A 22,446-nucleotide genomic window follows, 5' to 3' on the forward strand; every position below is an offset into this window, starting at 1 on the left:
AAAAAAAAAGAAGCACGGCAACTGACTCGGTTACAGGAGTTACTAATGGCGAGGGTGGTTGCGCGACGTCAGCGGGAATATCATAGCTTGAACATGCCGGTGTGGTCACGCGAACCTCATCTTGGCAGGGTTAAGCAGATGGCCAATACATTTTGACTTGTTGTGTTCTCATCGCTAAGTTTGCGTTGACGCGATAGACAGCTTGAAGGTCGACTTGCTTGCTGCGGTAACCGGCATTTTTATTTAGTATGTCCTGACGCTAAAGTAGTGAGCTGCCAGCCTTGCTTCGCAAAAATTTCAATTGTTTGCTATCGCATTCATAGATTCACCCGTGCGGCGAAAACAAGACTTTTCTCCATTCTTTTCTGTGTTTTCTTGTTTAGCATCGTAATCATTATTTTCCGTAATGCTGTACGGTCCAGGCATTATAACTAGCTATTAATCAACCAATAAAGTACTCACTTAAGAAAGACCCGTTTCAATGAAACAAGTGCCGGTAGTTAAATTTAAAAAAGAGTGCAAATTAGAGGCCGCCTTGTCGATATTAGTACACAACGCCGAGTGCCATGTAGGGTCAAATTTCTCTGCATTAAAATTCGTGTGAATGCCCGGTGGTGTAAGGCATCGAACTTGGCACCTTCCGCATAGTAAGCTGAAGCTCTACCCCTCCACATCCCACTGTCTGTTTTTTTCTTCCTTCTATGTGGAAATTGTGTCCCTGTATTGCAACATTCATTGAGGGATAAATCTCTTACGACTCGTAACAACCAGTGAGCCAGAGTATACTTTTCTCAAGTTAAAGCGCCAACCGGGGTTCAAGAGGGCCGCTTAACAAGGTTAAAGGACTGAAACGTTGAAACAATCTTTCGAAATCAAATGAAGACACTGTGTCTAGCCACTTTCAAGGGAAAGATTCACTCTGTGCAAGCTGGTCTGAAAGCACCCGCCATTAGCGTTTTCAGCCTTCATCCAGCGAGTGGCTTCATTAAATATCGCAGCACGTATAGAATCAGAGGCACCACATGGTGACAGCGCCCGTCTGGAGTTCATCTTGCACAGCGTTTCCCACTCAGAAGGAGTCCTCAACGTGCAACGCTGTCGACACAAAAGCGCCAACCCGCAGGCGTTAACGCACTTTGTTTGTAAGGAAATTGAGTGAGCCTAATCTGATAGATCCTCTTCATTAAATTGCTGCGTAAACAAACAGGTTTTTCTTGGTTGCGTTGTCTTTGTTGTGTCTGTTTTCGTATGCATTGTTAGGTTACTCGATGAGAAAATTGGTGAACACGTAATTTGTGCTCAAGCCCTAATTACTTCTTTTTTTCCTCGCCCACCATTTTGTAGGGTGCACGGAAGGAGGCAAGTAGCGAACGGTGTATACGTGCGACAGCAAATTGTGTTCTTAAGCGGCTTAGAGGTCTTTCCTCCTGTAATGAGGTCGTCTAGGGCTCGTACAGAGACCATCAATTACGCATTTCCGGAGCATGTCTAAACTGCTGTTTTTAATAACGTCTCTTAATTAGGAACCCTCGCATGCTTATTTTGAGTTCGACAGAGAGTTAATTTTGCAAAAATTTAAATATTAAGCGACACGAATATAAAAACAAAAGTGGTGTTTTTAAAGAAAACACTGGTTGTAAGAATAACCAGAGACCTTTCGTGCTACGCGTAATGAACGCTGGGCAAAGCGGCATACACAAAAGGAGCATAAGCAATCAGTCCATCAGCAATCCACAATGATATATTGTGTCCCGTCGCACTGAAACTTTAAAAGAAATCGTTCATTAATTGTCGATTCTAATCACGTTGAACAAAAAGCCTTCAGCGAACTACGTGGAAAGGTGCGAAGTGTTGCGTAGTATTTCGCAATGGCGAAACAACTGCCGGATACTAATTTGTTGCCTGCTCAGGCAAGGTCACTGTCAAACGGTCTTCAATTTTAATCACCATGATTTTAATCAACCTCTCAGTGAGAAACAGGATACGTGGGCGTAAAATTTTAATTTGATTCAGGCTTTGTGGCAGTGTAGGGCTTTCGACTTAAAAAAAAAACACCATTAAACAACCCATCAATAAAACGAGAAAAAAAGGGAGTGGGATAGAAGAAAAAAAATGGCAAAAATTGATGCTTTCTATTGAACTTAGAACTGGGGGGAGGAAAAGTAGTGAGAAATCCTTGTTAAAAGTAGTTAGAAAGTAAGGTGAAGTGGGCATTGTCCCGGCGAACCCCGACCACAGTTCAGCTAAGGACACCTCTACCACACCGCATTTGGGCAAACGAAATAATAACGAAATGGTAAGGGAAATATAGTTCAACGAGAAGTTTTTGTCCCAACAAAGGAGAAAGGGAAGCGTCATTTAGTTAATCAATGCCGTCCTCACAATTTGCATTTAGGGCATTTGTTTCACGTCGTCATGGCATTACTTGAATTCTTTATTGCATGTGCAATGCATCATTCATGTTCTGATGTTCCTGTGAGAATGCTGTGCGACTTTTTTTTTTTTCAAAATTGAAATGCCCTGTTCAGCCATTCCTTGTTTAACTTCATGGAAGTTACGAGTTATATGTTCGATACCTTCAAGAGCTAAGGCAAAACGGGCATCTAATATTTCCGCCAACATCTCACAGCATTGTGTCAGCACTAAAATCGAAGCACAATATAACACAAACCAGCGCTCCTCTGAATGTTCTACCATGTCACCTGTTCGTGCGAGCTACGCTTGATAGGAGCACTGCGCCGTTCTTTCGCGTTTCGTTTGTATGAAGACGCACAACGCTTTTTGTAGCTTTCGTGCGGGCCTTTTCAATTCGGGGTGCCGTACTGGCAAAAAAAAAAAACGGTGTAGAAAGCGGTCGATACCGCTGCCCCGTGGAGTATTTATAGTCTGTCCGCTATCGATTCTAAATGGTGCGCCTTCAGACAGGCAGTTAGCGTACTTTGTCGTTCATTTGTACACTCTCCGTAAAGCCCCAAAGCCCGTCATTGTGTTGGCGGCGAGTACGATCGTTCAGTCATAACGGACATACTTGTCCTCCTTCCGTCCTATTCTTGAAGGCAACACAACGGTGTAAAACGCTCACTACATTTGTGGACAAAAAAATGTGCATTTTTTTATATCGTTCTGTTCCTTTTGAGAAAGTCAGTAGAAAGTACCTGAGTCATGTAAAGAGCGACGTATAGGTGAAGAAGTACGTATGTGGCCCATCTTATTTGATCAAGGTACTCTAGCTGTTGGGGTATCGCATTCCAGAGAGACAGAGAAAAAATTGAGAGAAAGTCAGGGAGATCAACTAGAACTGTAGGATTCCGTTTGCTACCCTGCACTAAAGAGAGGAGGAAAAGATAAGTAAAGCGAAAAGTATAGACGAAAAAAAAAGAGAGGAGGGGGTGCTATAGCCTGGTAAATAGGCCACTACCACGCAAAAAGTTCATAAAGCCTTGACTGCCTGTCTGTGCGAAGACGGGTCGTGTCGGCATTCGGGCACTGACTATTCTGGTAAGGATCTGTCGTCAAGGCGGGCTAACGCCGCAGCTAGCGACGCGTGATTAGCGAAACAACAATATGAGTATGAGGCAAGTCATATATAGTAGAAAGCTGCGGAAGTTTGGCCTCATGGCGGTTTTTAACACGCAGCTGATCTTAGCACACGGAACTCTGCATTGCGTCTTCATCGAAATCGATCCCGTGCAGTCGAATACCATCACTACAAGTCTACCGCGGCGGGTTCCAACCAACCCAAACACGGGGAAAATCACACAGCCATAATACGCGATGGCTTACAGTACAAAATTTTAAAAAATAGATAAATAAAGCTGTCCCAGTGGTATTCACTTCTCGGCTTCACTCACCGAAGTAATTGCGTCCTCGCGTCCCCCTTCTCAAAAAGTAAAAGAAGCTTCGACGTGCACAGAGGTAAACAGTGTCTCGCTTCCCGCGCCGAGTTTGCGTGGTCTGCCGAGCTGCTGGTCATCAATCTTGACCACGCGGCTGAGACGGCACCGACCCGGTCGGTGGTTGATAGGCGTGATCGATGGACAGCTCCCAGGGCATCGAAATTCCATCATCGCAAAGCCGTATACCGCTTTCCTTGCGTCTTCGCGATCGTTACCAGAGACGCAGTTGCTGTGTATGAATACCTGTGCGTCGGGCTTCCAAAATGAAAAAAAAGAGAGGAACGTCACGACGCGCATATACTTAATTTCACATCTTCACAAGCTACTGAAGAGTACAGAGGCGAATATATCACTCAAAGAAAGTTGCCGAGCCTAGTGATACACAACAAAGCGGCGTTAAAAAGTTGGAGGATGCTTGAGCCTCGCCTTTAGTATAACGGGATAGTATAACGGGATAGTATAACGGGATATTAGAACGGGATATTAGAACGGGATATTAGAACGGGATATTAGAACGGGATATTAGAACGGGATATTAGAACGGGATATTAGAACGATATAGTAGAACGATATAGTAGAACGATATAGTAGAACGATATAGTAGAACGATATAGTAGAACGATATAGTAGAACGATATAGTAGAACGGTATAGTAGAACGGTATAGTAGAACGGTATAGTAGAACGGTATAGTAGAACGGTATAGTAGAACGGGATGGCATGATCCCGTCCTGTCCACGTCGTCTTCTTAATCGCTCGCCTAGGTCCGCTTCTCGAAGGACATTAAGCCATGTCCCAAAGTTTATGTACATAACGTCGACATTTTAGGAATATTCTATAATGCCCGGTGCAAAGAATCGAGAAGAGCCTACTACTCTCTAATTGTTCCTTTTGCGAATTAATGGAGTACACCCCCTGCGCATCCGTTTAAAGCAGCACGCGAACCCATATACGCAGCTGCCTACTGCTTTTATGCTTTTGCTGCGAAAAATTAATTAATGTGTCTGAAAGCTTTGTAATATCCGGAAGTTTAAACGGCTCGCTTTGTCCACTTCATATGTCTTAAACGCCTGCTGCGATATACGCTTCTGCAAAGCAATATGTGATGCAGGTTAAGGAGACGCCTCGTGTTGCGTGACATGCGCATATGGGGCTCGCCTGGTCCGTAAACTTATGTGGTTGATTTTACATTATCTTCTGAAGAAGCCCGAAACATTATCTACAAGGCTGCAGAAAACTTTGTCGCGCCAATGTGGCCAAAGTATACGAACACTTATTTTGAAACTTGACGCATCGACATCGAATATTTCGTCGGCAAACTTAAAAGTTCAACTTTTTACATTCATTTTCTCGCCTGTTTTAAACAAGTAATGATGAAATTAAAGACACAAGTTTTAAATATAATATCAACCAGTCTAAACTAAGTTATTGCTTTACTTTAGTGTTTCTCTAATGGGCAACTGGAAGATTTAATTACGGCTGTCGCGGTCCGACATTTCGCGGGCGCAGCATATCGGGCATATTGGGCATATCTGGTTGCGACATTTCTTTTTAACATCTTTCATTCTCCTCACCCCTTTCCCCAGCACAGGGTAGCCAGCCTGTCTAAGAACTGGCTAACCTCCCTGTCTTTCCGCTTAATATTTCTTCCTCCTCTGGTTGCGAATTTGTTTAACCCTCTCGCTGTGTTATCGCATTGTGCTGGCGTTCCTGTCCTCGCCGACAAACACTATCTGGCTGGTCACGAAGTCGGGTCGTCGCACGCGTAAGCGACTGCGTGCGTCGCGATGATTGACGGCCCCGCGAGAGCCATTTCCTCGCACCGTCCCCGAGAGGCGAGTGATAATCGCGAAGCCAAACGCCGGACTCGGGTCCCCCGTCAGACCATTCGGAACGCAGCCGACCAAACGATGCCCGTGCTTTGCGGCAACGACATGATGGGTGGCGGCAACGCCTGAGTGAACCGCAACAATATCACGAAAGAACAGTGAACCAATGCCACCTTTCGAATTTGATTCACTGGACTAAACATTTACGCAAGAGGAAAAAAGAACTAGTTGTAACGATCTGCAGTAACTATGTGAAAGAAAGAAAGAAAGAGAAAAAGAAAAAGAAAGAAACAAAAAATAGGATATAAACAAAGAAAGAAACAAAAAAAGAAACAAAGAAAACAAGAAATAAACAAAGAAAAAACAATGAAACAAAGGAAGAAAGAAACAAAGATAATAAACAAAGAAAGACAGAAAGAGAAAGAAACAAAGACGCTGACCGAAACGTAGCTCTAAAAGCATGAAGAGCTTTTTGGGGCGAAGCGACACGGTTATCTCTAAGCGCCACGCATTCAGGACCAATGTGGCACTGTTTGACAAGCGTGGTACAAAAGAGCGCTCAACACTGGATGTAGTGAATAAGTTATGCGTCCACCCTTTCTTTACGAGTTCATCGATATACGACACCCGGCAAAAGACATCATTCGTGAGTACTCGGTGCACCTTCAATTACTGGTGGATGACCCATCGTATTCAGTGAAACATATACGTACTCCACGGTCCACGGAGTACCTGAATTGTGCGATCTGTCATACCTTGTAATAAGTCAAGATGAGCAGTCTGGTATCTTTGGTACATAACATTAAGTGAAATTACACACACTCAGACAGGGACGAATTATAAGCAAGTTCCACCTGTGGCCCCGCCGTGGTGGTCTAGTGGCTAAGGTACTCGGCTGCTGACCCGCAGGTCGCGGGATCGAATCCGGCTGCGGCGGTTGGATTTCCGATGCAGGGGGAAATGCTGTAGGCCCGTGTGCTCAGATTTGGGCGCACGTTAAAGAACCCCAGGTGGTCAAAACTTCCGGAGCCCTCCACTACGGTGTCTCTCATAATCATATGGTGGTTTTGGGACGTTAAATCCCACATATCAATCAAATCAAGTTCCACCTGTGTCGTCTTAATTATTCCGTCTCATCCTAAGTGGTACTTATTACACTTACGTTGGTTTAGAACACACATCTGCACCTGGGCGTTGATCGCGGTCAAAACATGAAGCCCATCTGCATACATCGTGTATAGAATTGCGAAAACGGGAAAGCGTGCAGTTGTTTCAGCCAACATGCAATTAGAATCACAACGGCCAATATATACTATCGGTATCAAATGAAACGCGGTCAGTTCAAATGCATTATGAACGACATTGCCAGCATTATGAACGACATTATGAACGAAATTGCCATTATGAACGACAAAGGTCAGTTCATAATGCTGGCAATTTCACGCTGTTTCACTTCGTGCCGGTAAAGCGAAACAACTTGCGCGCTCTTTTCCGAAGAAACACTCGGCATTTCCAGCTAAAATGAAGCCTTTTCGGGTCGTTCTCTGGAAGAAGGGTGTAGGTGAAGCAGCGCTGGCGAACGAGATACGACAATCATTTAGAAATCAACCGCAAATCAATGATATTTATATTTTCGTTTTATCTTGCCAAGACACTGATTGCACTGCGACGCTGAAGTAAAAGCAAGGAATTGCGAGTGTTACGATCAGAAGCGCTTGCCTGCCCACGATGGCTACCATTATTACCATACAAAAATCGGGGCAGAAATGGCGATAACGCACTCTAGGGGATCGCGCAGTGCTACCAAACTGGATGTGCACGCCTGTCAATGGTGATGACTGGACGGCCAACACTATACTGTTTCTAATGCTTGAAACACGCGCTCTGCTGTTCGGGTTTCATTTGACGCCGATAGTACACTGTCGTTCTTTATGAAACGGAACACGCGAACGCGTGGTCTGCGCTCTGCGGCGGCTGCCTACAGCACCATCTACCGACAAGTGAAGAAAGCGCGTTCGCTTTTGGCGTAATCTACGGCCAAGCAAAAGAACGAGTCATGGCCGGCAGACGAGCGCTGCTAGACTACATTCCCTCACCCCTCGCAAGGCGAGCGATATCGGGCGATTACTGCAGCTTGCGCCGTGGTCGCACACAACGTTTGATATGTTGGCAGTGGACTACGCACTACAAGCTTAGGCCAAGACGGAGTGCAATCTAGCAGCGTGTATCGACCGGCCATAACTTTTTCCGGCAAGAGGTGACGATGAAAGCGAACGTGTTTTCTTTTGCTGTCGGTTGATGGTGCTGCAGGCAGCCGCCGCAGAGCGCAGGCCACGCGTTCGCGTGTTCCCTTTCATAAAGAACGGCAGTGTACAGCCGCCCACTTTTTAAAACCTGAATGCGCGAGCGTGCACCACCCAGTCTATAAGCACCGTACAACGAAGCATGGGGGCGAAATGAAAGAAAACAATATGCGAATGTGCCTAATGAACAGTCCTCTGCAGATGACCTACGTGAGACTGTTCTGGAAACCGGACACTGTGACGCTGGGAATCACCACCTATTGATTCGGTGGTCGATGCTATAGCACATTCGATTCGAGCCTTGAGGTAAACATGACGCCTCAATGAAACCGGGCTAAAAATCACATAAACGCCGCGGAGATCGTATTTTGGTTATTACGTCCTGAGAACGCTATGTGAATAGGAAGGCGCCAAAGCGGAGGACTTCGGAAGCTTCGGCCGTCTCGTGTTTTTAATGTGCGCTCACATGCCACAGCACACGGGCCTCTACCATTCCGACTCAAATAAAATGCGAACTCCGAGGCCGGGATCGCACACACGACCTTCGACTAAGCAGCCGAGCACTATAATGGCATAAGACGGAATATCATAAGACGGAATGACATAAGACGCACGTGAAGGGTACTTCTTATGCCATTCTTTTAAGGCTCCCGAGTTCGTTCTTTTGCCTAGCAGCCGATTTAGCTATGTAGGCCACGTCTACTAGCAAACAGGCGTGCTCATTTTATATGACACGCTCATTCCTACAAGTTGACCTTGGATTAGTTATGCGACACATCACCACCCAAGTCATAGATCCCTCGTCTTTTTTCGCGCCTTCAAGGTGTCGAACAGTAAGCACCAACTAGATAGGACAAGTCCCCTTATGCGGCAAGCTTTATTTGGTTCCACTCACTGAAAGTTTACGCAACTAGATGAAAGAGATTTCTTGCATTCTGGACCACATTGCAAGCAAAACTTCGCAACTTATCTCTGAACAACCGACTCTGCGAACCTCATCAGTGTGACGGTAAATCATCAAGACTCAAGTAGACGGAAATCAAAATTTAAACAAAAATCAAACTCCCACCCTCGAGCTCAGAAGTGTGACATCATACGTGCTACTCTGGCATGGCAAATAATGATGAAGAGCTATCTGCAACTGACATCTTTTAGCACTTCTTAACGGGCTTTGGCTCGGTAGCCACAGCTACCATGTCTGAACTGAAGAAATGGTATGACTGCAGGCGGCTCGGTAGCCACAGCTACCATGCCTGAACTGAAAAAACGGTATGACTGCAGGCGGCTCGGTAGCCACAGCTACCATGCCTGAACTGAAAAAACGGTATGACTGCAGGCGGCTCGGTAGCCACAGCTACCATGCCTGAACTGAAAAAACGGTAAGACTGCAGCCGCACGCGACAACAGTAAATTATGACCAGTATAGCTGGCTAGACACCCTGACTTCAAACATGGGCGCAATACTTTTTTTTCTCCAAACGTTACCACCTGAAAATGGCGGTGCACTTTTGTGTACGTAGTGAAACTTCGAGCACGAAAGCGAGCAGCCACATAACAGCAGCGCTGTTACGATTAGGCTTCTTATACCCCTGTCACACGGTCACCACTAAACTCCGTTGAACACCGTCAACGTAAATATCCCCTAGGTGGTTCGACGGAGAAGGAGTTGTGGCAGTGTCACACGGCTATGAAAAGGTTGTAACAGTTGGCGCGAGGGGGCTCAGCTGGCGCTGTTTGATTTTCGGAAAAGTATTCTAATTTCATCTCTACTGATTTTTTTTGTGAATCCTCGTTCTGGGGTTTTTACAAAAAAACACTATTAAGGAGGTAAGAGGCTAACAAACCATGAAAATATTTTCAAATACAAACGAATTCGCTAAATGTAGCGATGCTGCTAGTGACGCTGGCCACATTGTGCTTTTAGTTGTTTTGTTGCCTGTGTTCATGTTTGACAGTTTGTGTAAGAAAGTTGTTGTGGTTCCTTGCCTCGCGAATGCACATTTTGTGTTCTTCAGCCATGAGTGACACAGAGACGACCACAACCACACGCATGGTCGAAATATTTTTCAATGGCGCCGGCCGGCGCGACTCGCGAGGCACCACGTGCGAGGCACGGAGTGTAGAGCATCTATGTTAAGAGTAAGTGAACTCTGGCGGGCTTAAATATATGTGAACAAACACGCGTTGTGAATGAGTACTACAACGTTTAAGATTGCCAAAATGTATTATTCTTTCACTGCGGCCACTTAGTGCTCGAAATTTTTCTCTGACCTCTAGACTGCTGGGGCGAGGGTACCTCGTTTCGTTGCGAAGGGAGATCGTTGAACGTCCTTTGCGAAACGCTCCGTTTACCTTCGTTTGGGTAAGGGTGGCCGCGTGACACGGACCGCATCTTCGTTGTCGTAAGGACGAGGGAGTTAAACGGTCTTCGCGGGTGCCCGTGTGACAGGGGTATTAGAAGGCTTGTTTGTCAGCGCTGGCCGGCAACTCTACCTTAAAACATGGCCCCGCTGAGAAATCTAAAAAAGAAGCTGCACAGTACTCACGGATCGAAATGCGTCGGTAGGAGCACCTGGCCTCCGCGGCCAGCGGTCGATTCTCGTGTCTGGTACGACGCACCGTCGCGCACGGAACATGACGAACGACATCTGACGTTCATAACAGGACATATCGGAGCATGCGCGGCGCCAATGATGTGTCTGCCTTGCAGATTCCGTCCTTGTTTACGGCCGCGGCCGCGATGACTGCTTTGGCCGTTGATATGCTATCAAATCTATACAGCACCGGAAAAAAAATGCAACCGCCCGGTTTGTGTGCCTTTTACACCGTGAACGTATCCTCTGTTCGCGATATCATGTCATATCGAGATCAGTTCATTTAGTTTTTTTTTTTTTTTGCAATGAATCAATCACTGCGCTTTCGATGGCCAAAGCAATTGTTCCACCCACGTTGATAAAAGATCAAACATGCAAGGGAGACGCCACGCATGCTCAGAGTAGAACATGTGCAGATGTTGCGCGTGCGATTCCGAGCACGACGTTTCGTCTTTCTAATTGATTGATATGTGGGGTTTAACGTCCCAAAACCACCATATGATTATGAGAGACGCCGTAGTGGAGGGCTCCGGAAATTTAGACCACCTGGGGTTCTTTAACGTGCACCCAAATCTGAGTACACGGGCCTACAACATTTCCGCTTCCATCGGAAATGCAGCCGCCGCAGTCGGGATTTGAACCCGCGACCTGCGGGTCAGCAGCCGAGTACCTTAGCCACTAGACCACCGCGGCGGGCGTTTCGTCTTTCTAGACATGAGAGTTTACCGCTGTACAGGGAGCACCGTCCGGGCATGACCGCTTGTTGCGTGAAAGAAGGCACTATCTTTTTACATTGTGCGAAGGCGAGAGTGTTCTTGGCGTATGATTTCTGGTATCGGTCCTCAATGAACGGCTCTGTTTGACGCTCGTCGTAATTTTGGTGTGTATTTACGGTGCGACAAGGACGCGGTTCGTCTGCATAGACTTGTCTACAGCATACGCCAGCAACGTCACCGTCAATGTCAGCCCACACAGCTCGTCACATTGCCCGTGATCAACCACCCTTGTCGCTAGCGCCCCATAAAGATCGTTACGATAGTCAGCATTCACTCCAAACCGGAATCTCGGGTGCTCCTGTTGTCAATCAAGCAGCCAGGTCGACTTATCCGAGAACATTCCCGCTGCACGGGTTCTTATGAAGTATGACGCGGACTCAGCGATGTGAATTATGAAATCACACCTCTGGAAACAGCCTATTTGTTGACCTACCTACGTTGTGCCGTGAAACCGTATTGCTCTGCTAGCTCCTCATCGCCACACCAAACGTCAAGACGGCGCTTACACCACAGGCGGGTGATGGTGCATAAGCGACACGAGCATGAACTAGTGTGGCGCTCTCCGAAGATGAAGACAACGAGTAAAGATGAAGTGCTTACGCTAGGGGCTGATCAGCCACATTGTTTGGCTACCGATTCAATGCTTAAATAAATATCTATGAAATCTACACCTGTGGTAATATGCCGACCGAAGGGACTCGGCTCCAAGCAACATCATTTGCAGAGAACCAGGCTTTCAGCCAACCGTTAGCTCTGCAGTGAACGATAGAGCAGCGATATACCACGCTTTATTACCGTATACAACTGTTCGCTTCCACTGTCACATTTTCATCCGGGATTTACTGTACGTCCGGGCTGGCTAAAAAAAAAAAATCCACTGCGGGAATCAAATCTATCATCTGCAAGCCAAGCCAAGTTCTTTCGCGGGATGGCAAGGACACAGTAGGGCCATGTTCATCTTTTAACTGAATAATGGCGCGCACTCAGACAAGGACACTATAACAGGAAATTAGACAGACCAAGAGTGCCTACTCGCGACTACTCGCAGTTGCGAGTAGGCGCTCTTGGTCTGTCCAGTTTACTGTTCTAGTGTCGTTGTCTGAATTCGCACCCTTATTCAGTTTAAACATGAACCAATACAAACTAGCCCAATTATCTGTGCTACATGCCCATGTTCCTTATACACGACGTTTGAAACAACCTATCCCGCAGTATTTGATCCACACAACACTTAGCGCGTTACTTAGCATTCATTGACCACACGTAAGTCTAGAAAATAGACATGAAATAAACTGGCAGCAAGCCTCCAATCCTCGGGGCTTTAAGTTGGCAAGATACGATGTCCCGGCTTGAAAATCTATGTACAGCATGGCGAGATGCTGCCAGTAGAACTCAGTGGACGTGCAACTGCCTGTGTCATCATATGACTAGCTTGGAGCCAGTCAGCGCTGAAAGAACCAGTCTTTTCGATCGTTTCACTCATGTGCAACGCATTCATGTAGGGTCTTATGAACTGAGTTATCTTATCTAGTTTAAGTTTAAATTTTCCTCCCATCGTGATAAAACATTATGTTATACTATTGAAAGGTCCACCATGCTTTTCTCAGATTTTCAAGCCTTTGTTCTGTTTTCATTCACGCGAATAGTGAATTGCTTAATTTTTTCGCGAAATAGCGCAGCGCGTGGCCCAAGCGTTACAGTGCGTGCAGCGCAGTCATCACCATTGACAAAAGTGCACATAAGGATCGGTAGCACTGTGCGATTCCTGGCAGAGCGATATTTTTGGTTTTCTTCTACTTTTTTCTATTTGAAAGAAAGCAAAGGGAAATAACAGAAATGAAGTAAACGTGTAACAACCAAAAGCACCCGGAACGCCAGTAACAGTTTCATTTGAGGCCTATAGTGCACCAAGAAATAAAATAACGAATGAATAAATGAATGTTTACCATTGCAACACGCAATAACTCACCGTGGCCGATACAAGCGAACAGCTGCGTGCGAGTTGAACTAGTTGCCTAAACAGAAGTGTGGTGCTACTAGAACGGTAAACTGCCAACTGTTTTTGCAAGAACAGGAAAAGGAAGAAGTCTTGATGGCCTCATATCCCAGTCTTGCGAAAAAGCCTACATAGGCTATTTAGAAGCTTCGCAACACATCTTGTTGGGCTAGTGGGATCACACTGTGTACAAAGCAACAACGCAAGGTGACACGAAGAAATTTGGAGGTACACGAGGGGCCTCGTGTTTCTTTGCCTTGCGTTGCGTTATCACATTTTGCACAATATCCAGAAACAAGTCGGTGGCGCATTCATAATCACTCTCCCGTCGTGGTGTGGTGAAAGCATATAGCAGCAGCTTCCTCAAAGGCCGATGGTCAGGAGCGCTTCTAATGACACGCCGTTGCTAAGCAGCCGTGAATGCACGGGTGCCCCCCCCCCCCCCCCGCCCCACCTCTTCGGGAAAGGCCGCATTCGGTGACCCCGAAGCCGTGACCCAGGCGCGTCGCGAACCGTTGTTCGCTCTTCCTGCTGCTCGAGTGAAAAGGGTGTGGTACACGCTTTGAACCACTATTAGCCATGCCAACCGTATCAGCAAACCTGGGCGTTGTAGTGCTGAATAATGTTTATTTTTGCGTTCAATGTGTGAAGGCGTACTTATGTGAAGAGAGAGAGCGAGTATAGCCAGGTCAAGTACTATATAAAAAACTATCTGATTCCCTCTTGATACTGCTGTTTTCATAAGCTTCTTGTACGTCTGCGATTTTTCGGAATGAACGGGGACACAAAACGCGCTCTTTATAAAGCAAAAAATCAACCCCATGTTTCTAACCTTTGCTACCAAAAAAACAAGAATTAAAAAATCTACTGATGCTAGGTCACAATAAAATTTATTTTGAGGGGTTATAGGCACTAGAATGGCATATGACAAGGCTAATGAACGAGTATCCTTTGCTTTGCTAAGACCTTTTTACTCTAATACTGCAGAACCGTTTCAAACGTAAACATACTTGACAGACATCTATCCGGCTGGATATACTATAGAACATAACTACAGTGTAAAAGTGGCTGGATAGTGTTTTCTTTATGCACCACGCAAAACAGTTGCGTGGTGCATAAAAAAAGAACTGAAAATGCACGATTACATTTTGATTCATTGATTATTTGATTGTCTCATCTAAAACTTTTTTTATTGTAAAACAGCGGTCACATGTTCCTTTACTTAGTCATATACTTGTCGTTTCTGAAAACACATCGTCTAATACCTGTCTTCTTCATTTGGCTTTGAAAAGAACAACAAATCTCGTCGTGTTCTTTTCCCATTCTCTCTCTTTCTATATCGCATTTACTTGCTCTTTTTCTTCTTTTTAGAGGTGGTTTCGTCTGCGTTATGCCATGCACACTGGTTGTTTTTTTGCCGATGATGACCAGTGATTATGAACAGCATGAAGAAGATTCCATGTACAGGTGCGAGGCCGTGGACATGTTACGCATGCAGCGTGACACCAAGCGAAGACAACCGCATACGACACCCCGGTACCGAAAAGTGCTCCCAACTTAAGGAAAAAATGTGGGTACATCCTTCACATTCAAAGACTCCAAGTTCGGTCTATGCCAGCGGCACGTTATCTTTTTGTCCACTTTACTCACTTGTGTCATAATTACTGCGAAAAACATTTCCCTCCACATTACTCACTGTTACTTCTGATCAATATTCTGTCAGCTATACTTTCGTCATTTAGAGTCGGTGCAAACCGCTCTGCCTTTCAAACTTCGTTCATTTTAAACTTTTCAAAAAGCTGCAGGTGGAGACAAACGGTCACAATCATTGCATTTACGAGAGCACTTTCAGTCAAATCTGCATACTAGTGAGCCTACGGCACCTATTATGCTAATGAGCTTGAGCCTCTGTTTTGCGGTGTGGTCTTTCGAGCCAGCGCCAATAGATTTCCTGTTTTGTCGGACAGCATTTTTGTTTGGTGTGTGCAGGCGAATTCGTTTACATACTTACAAAGAAGCCGTTTCTCGTAACCAGCCCTAAACTTTTGAAACACAAGATTCATCGGCACATGCAACACGTGCGGTCTCTATTGAATTGCTGAAAGGAAACCTCGATTTCAATGTTGCTCACAGATTCGCTGAATTGGTTTCGTGAAACAGGGACATTTGTATGAAAACTTTGAAATTATGGACGATAGACAACTTTTCCAAGCTTTGTATTTTATGGACAAGCACGTACCATTGTTATATTAACTGAAACAGCTCTCAAAAGGTACAAAGCACGCCTCTCTTTGTTCTGTATGCATTTATTACAAGTAAACGTTAAAAAAAAAATGCCGCCATATCCACGAAGTGAATGATGATGAGTGGGCGAAGCTCCGGAGGTAAACCTGGTAAACCATGAATCCTCCGTACATTTTGCCCACTCGATTTTATTGCAACGCTCCCCCTAGCGTACGTCGCCGCACTATATCGAACGATGACACGCGCCATATGTGGCATCATTCCTATTTTATAACACCTCGCATCTTTCATAATCAACTACACATACCGCCGTCTAGTTTATAACATCTTGCATCTTTTGGACGGACGGACGGACGGATGGACGGACGGACGGATGGATGGACGGATGGATATGGCTGTACCCTTTAGATCGGGCGGTGGCTAGCGTAATACTACGCTAGCCACTATATGTAGCCACTGTATGTAGTCCCCTGTATGTAGCCACGAGAGGTGGCTACATACAGGGGACGCACAGCCCACGCCTTAAGGAGCTTCGCTCCTAAAAAAAAGCTTGTGCTCTTTTCTGTCTTTTCATGCGATGACCTTGAACTAATAAGAAGAGTAGATCATTCAGTGTCATCATATAACGGTACCTCTTATTTCGCCGCGAGATATAAAAAGGCAGATAACATCCGTGTTTTGCGTCGGCTATCGTAGTTGTAAGGTGATTGTGCCGCATGACAACTAAGCGTGCAGCGGCCTAGCTTGGTTAGAAGTCATAGTTTAATCAACAAACGCTATAAACTTTGCATAAAAGTAACGGCTCGGCATAACGTTATTTGTGCCGCGTACCTAAAAACCTTTATTCAAGCCCACCGTTCTCAGATGCATCTCGAAAATAAAACTGCTCGGCCTGAGAGCTCATAAACGGACGGTGCAACATTGTTTCTTGTTTTCTTTGCGACAGCTAAGTGATGAAATAGCCACAAGAAGCCTGATCGTGCATGACTTGAGTTGGCTGCCTATTTCGTCAGCCCAATCGCCATCATCACCTATAGTTATGTTAATTGGGTTTGACATAAACTTTTTCAAGGTTGAGACACTGTCACACTGGAATGCTATATCAACATGCAGAAAGCGCCCCGCCGCGGTGGCCTAGTGGCTAAGGTACTCGGCTGCTGACCCGCAGGTCGCGGGATCGAATCCCGGCTGCGGCGGCTGCATTTTCGATGGAGGCGGAAATGTTGTAGGCCCGTGTGTTCAGATTTGGTTGCACGTTAAAGAACCCCATGCGGTCTAAATTTCCGGAGCCCTTCACTACGGCGTCTCTCATAATCATATGGTGGTTTTGGGACGTTAAACCCCACATAGTGGAGTGAAGAGTTAAAAAAAAAACATGCAGAAAGTTCGAGACCTTCATGTACCAAAAGCATGGCCATGAATAAATGAACCTACCAAAATGCATGTGATGATTACTGCTAATGAACGCGATAAGCTCCAAGATTTTCATAGAGTATGTAACATTATCTGTCCAAGCGCCTCACAGTTTTAAGCGCTACAACTATGAACATTACACTACGCTAACAGCACAGTAGATTACTGAATTCGATGAGATGGCTCTGACATTTGCGAAATTTTGAAGTTCAGTGGTTCATAGCAATACAAACCTTTGTGAGTAGCTCAGTTGACAGGGCACACAGCAGACACACAAGTGATTTCTCAAGAAAAACATGCCAGTGAGCATAGTAATTGTTAAAATATACGCACCACACAGTTTTAAGTGATGCGAGTCGCCCCGTCACTGCATATGTTATAAATGTTTCCTCGGGAAAACGATGCATACGCAAGAAGTTTGGTGACCTTGAAATCATCAGAAGCTGTTAGTGCCTTGCCAAATTCCACAATATCAAATTGTTTCACTCCACTGCACTTGTGGAACATATGCACGTACGCGTTGTACGATTTGATCTGACTGGGCATGCTCAGCTGCGAACAATTGATTTATCCCGGTACCGTTGGTCCCAAAGTTTTGGTTCTCCTCTGCAGTCTTGCAAACTCGCGGATACGTAAAAAAGAACCAAGTGCTAGACGCTGCGAATGCAGTTGCTTTTTTTTATTGTTGCTTCTTTTTGTGCATAGATCGAGACGCGTCAGATAACGCAAGTGAACTGACGCATCACAACACGCGCACGCACGTACGTACAAGCGTGTTTCGATCAGTGCGATAGTGCGTAGCGAGGCGACTACTACGCCGAGTACTACAGCCGGTGCACGGCGCGCGCGAAGCGTCGGCTCCGAGCACACGCGCCCTAGTGACTCACCTGCTCATCCCCAGAGGAGACGGGTCGAACGGGACGTGCGCTGCACCCACTCCGCCATATTGCATGCGAACGACTGAACCGCTGCCGGCGCCGGCTCTGTCGGGGCTCCCGCGGCCGCTTCTCGTGGCGCTGTCGTCGACGTGGGCGCTCTCCAGATGGCGCCCGGCGACGAAAGCAAGTGGCGGCGGGGTTCGGCCCTGAACAAGGGAACCCCGGGGTCCGGACCAGCAAAAAGTATCGATTGGGTCTTTCCCACCCCTGCTGCTGCCTCGGTGCCGGAGAAGGGGCGGCACAGGAACCTATAGGTGCACTGCGTCGCAGTTGGGCGGGAGGACCGCCGCGAGAAAACAAAAACTAAAAGGGGGACTTCTGGGTCAGCCGCCGGGGAACGGACGCTGGGGGTTGCATTCAAGAACACGTCCAGTGGACGACTTCACTGTTCTTCCAGAGCCTGCACTTCGCTCGCAAGCGAGAAATGCAAGCGCAGAATTTCTTAGATCGGGGCAAAACTCGTTGCCTCGTACGGGTCACGGCCACCCACTACTTGTCTATGACTCGCTCGTCTGACCCTGCGACGACGCTCAATGTCAGTGGCATGAATTCGGAAAATGCGTGCGTTCGCTTTGAAGCTTGACATGCCATTTTCTTCACATTTATGTTACAATTATTTCTAATAACAGTCACATTACTTTTCTTGGCATCATTGTCTATTATTTCTCCCTATTATTGTGTCTAACAAATGACGTCATTATCTGAGAAGGAAAGCTTCTAATTTAAATAATAGTGATCTGCTAAGAACGACAAAAAAATTTCAACCTTATTCACGCCGTGGGCATCGATGAAACAGTGAAACTGGCGGCCTTCCCCTCAAAAAGCTACCAGATTTTTTTAAAATGACTTTCAGATATCTTGCATCACTGCTGTTCAATAAACACGCTTTTTAGAGCTTTGAGGTGCTAGTATAGTTTTGTTGCATCTTCAGCATACCGTTTTATATGCAAAATATTATAAAGAAGATTTCACCCAAGACACACGTCAATGGCACGACATCAAGAACGCTTCTGGGGGAGGGGGGGCGCAATCTACAGTTTTTTGTGCGTCAATCAGCTCATATTAATACCAGTTTCATTGTAATACCATAGTGATCATTACCGTGCGCAACCCCCTTCTGGCATGAGTTCTCGCTGACACGTCATATCACCGCTGAAATGGCAGAACGAAAAAAAAAAAAGCTTGACCATACTGAAAGCGCAAATGTCCAAGAAAAGATATGAGACTGTTGCGTGCTATGTGAACGAAAGCAAAGATTTTTTTTTTTGCTAATCTGCTTATTACTACTGCGCACGCCTACAACGCCTACAGTATACTTTTTTCTCTTGTTGTCTCCTATAAGTTTCAACAGCTTCCAACCCACAGCAATGTTTTTTTATGTTTTGTTTTCATCTTTTAGGAAGCAGTACAATTTACAAGATTTCTTAGGCTCATGCTGGTACATAATCTTCGTCACGCCACATCGGACACGAAAGACTAGACTAAACACAGCTTCATTCTTAACAAGTGAACTTATCTAGACTTACTGCAGAAAAGAAATATTGACGAGCAAACACGTTCGCAAAAAAGGAAAACGTCTGTTTCACTTCACTTGTTATTTATTTGCAAGTATGCTTTATATGCTTCAATTTTTCTGTTACGCATCCCGCTCACATTATAAGACCCGGGCTCGCGAGGATAGAGCAAATTAGTCGATAATTTGATGCACACGGACATATATACGCGTGGGAGTATCGTGGAAATCGGAAATCCAAGGGACAGTGGAAGAATTGTCACCCACTCAAAGATGGGTTACTTCGTTACAAAGGAATAAAGCTGTTGTAGCTTAACACCGGACATTAAACTAGACATCAAAAAAAGACGAGTAGGCCCGCGTTGTCTTTCGTCTTTTTTACTTGGTGTCTGTTGTGTGCACAACGTAAATAGTTACAATTCATGGGGACTAATTATACTAGTCATCGGTACGTCTGACGTAAAAACGGAACGACCGAATGAATTTCCTCTTCCGGGCTATTTTAAAATAAAGTAAGCTGAATGCATAAGCCTAGTGGATACTTGTAAACCTGCACGATTGATATGTGGGGTTTAACGTCCCAAAACCACCATATGATTATGAGAGACGCCGTAGTGGAGGGCTCCGGAAATTTTGACCACCTGGGGTTCTTTAACGTGCACCCTGTAAACCTGCACGAGTGCACGATAACTTCTTATTGGGTAAGTTGGTGCTTGAATTTTTTGCGTACACAAATACTCTTTGCTCTTTTTTTCTAGAAGCATGCTTCTCCGCAAGAACTCCCACTATGTGGTGAAACAATCTTCCACCAATCCACTTGTTTTGCACATTCGCATAGTCGAACTGAGTCCACATGCACCAGGTTTTCATAGTTAACAATTATCACAGACGCGCAATATGTAAGAAAACACCCACAAATTTAGAAATCGGGATTGCTTCCCATTTCGTTATGCAGAGCCGAGCACTCAATCATTTCCAGCGAGCCAGCGCTGCTCACGTGTCACCTTACCAGTGCACCGCATTACGCCGTTCGGAGTGTGAGCTTCCTACTGTGAAATCACTGGAAATCGCATCATTCGCTGCATCACTGCCGAAGTATCTTCACGCACTATAGGATTCCTTCTGTACCACGCACGCTACATGCTGGGCGAGCGATAAAAGTCTTATTGATCGGCCGCATTAATAAGCAATGTCGTGTAGATACGATGTTACTGAAGAAGGGCTAGCTCAGACACTCTCGGTCGAATGTGCGGACACGGAAGAGCTCTCAATTGTGGCTCCCATCTAAGCTGGTCTTCCGGTTTGACGTACCTCGAGCAGATTGATGTCCCAGCTCGAGTCACACCCACTGGCGTGACCCGGTACTGATTACGTTGAAAGGTCAAAGAGCAGCCACAGGGACGGATTCTAACGTGTGGCCCTGTGTAGAAGATATCCGCTGCGTCTCAGAAGCTGTACAACTTTTTTCATCATTATTTAAACATGTTGAAGCATATGATTACATGGCCTCTCACCAGCTAGTTTCTGTTGTTAGTGAACTGGTATTCAAGAGTGACTGGTGGTGTCCTTGATTTCCGGATTCTTTCGTATGCTATGAGCTCTGGGTATTATTCATTACTGTTGGCTAAACAATGGTCAATAATGAATTATGTTGGCTAAATGGAGAATAATGTCGGCTAAGGTTGACTAGGGGTGATGATTGATAGCTAATATTGGCTAGTACCTCCTGAAGATTGATTGAATGAATGAATGAATGAATGAATGAATGAATGAATGAATGAATGAATGAATGAATGAATGAATGAATGAATGAATGACCAACCGACCAACCGAGCGACCAACTGACCAAGCGACCGACCGACCGACTTATTGATTGATTGATTGAAAACGAAAATGAGGGAAAATAATTTCGCTGATCTGCTTCCACCTTGCTAGTATTTACAGCGTCTTTTTGTTTCACAAGCCCGGAGTCCACCTGTTCAAGTGACTATAACGAGCTTCTCAAAGGCCCACGGGTATCTGGAATAATAAGAAAACGTGCAAAAAATAATAACAACAATGCGAACATCATGTGCTGTTCTTACTACAACACCGCCTAGCGTATTGCACCATTAAAGACGCCTTGTATTTCTCAGAACAAAATAATAATGCGCTTTGGTGCGTGCTTCTGTTATCTTTATTTATCTTAAGTAGAAACGACAGTGACGTGGTGAACAACACGGAAAGCATGCCATCGTGAAAAATCAGTGCACGAGTGTTTTCAGCCCAGGTGTCCCCCCACAGTGACCTGAAAACGAGCCTCGAACTTTCCTCGTCGATTTACCGATGGTTTTCGCAGTGGAACAAAAAATCGTGGTGTTAGGGGTGCGTTACATCTGTCATATGACAGCCGAAAATGCTTGTATTATCGTTTACTTAGCGATGTGGGAACAAGCACTCTACAACGATAGAAGCCCGGAAGCAATGGGGTATCTGTGCGACGTGTTTGATTATCGTCTTTTATTTGACGTCGTGGGATATTAGCACATGGGTATTATGTGTACGCATAGGGTGAACGCGAGGGTTCTCAACGTGACTTTGCCATTTGCAGCTGTTGCTGAAACAATGCACAATAAAAGATCGACTACTTCTGTAAATACACGTTTCATTTTCGTGTTATACCAATTATTATATATATATATATATATATATATATATATATATATATATATATATATATATATATATATATATATATATATATATATATATATATATATATATATATATATATATATATATATATATATATATATATATATATATATATATATATATATATATATATACGTGAATTGATGTATTTTTTTAATACACGGCACCCCAAGTACAGGGCAATAGCAGGAGTGGATGAGTAATACAGGACAAAAGCAACAGAGCAAGAAACAACCATATAAAACTAAAAT

At 45.1% G+C, this 22,446-nt stretch overlaps 1 protein-coding gene across 4 annotated transcripts in view; it reads right to left on the reverse strand.

Moving 5' to 3' along the window:
* Positions 1-18,025, reverse strand: part of LOC119171724 (synaptic vesicle glycoprotein 2C-like) — a 224,214-nt gene extending 206,189 nt beyond the window's left edge. Inside the window, exon 1 of one of the 4 annotated variants that reach the window (XM_075892318.1) lies at positions 17,938-18,025. The gene's annotated coding sequence lies outside the window, so the exon portion shown is untranslated. Of the gene's footprint in view, positions 1-10,573; positions 10,706-17,937 lie in introns of those variants that run through there. The other 3 variants (XM_037422539.2, XM_075892320.1, XM_075892319.1) reach the window with 3 other exon arrangements.
* Between the last annotated feature and the right edge of the window lie 4,421 nt (positions 18,026-22,446).

This window comes from Rhipicephalus microplus, chromosome 4 (genome assembly GCF_043290135.1).
Source record: "Rhipicephalus microplus isolate Deutch F79 chromosome 4, USDA_Rmic, whole genome shotgun sequence".
In the NCBI taxonomy this organism is placed as follows: Eukaryota; Metazoa; Arthropoda; class Arachnida; order Ixodida; family Ixodidae; genus Rhipicephalus; species Rhipicephalus microplus.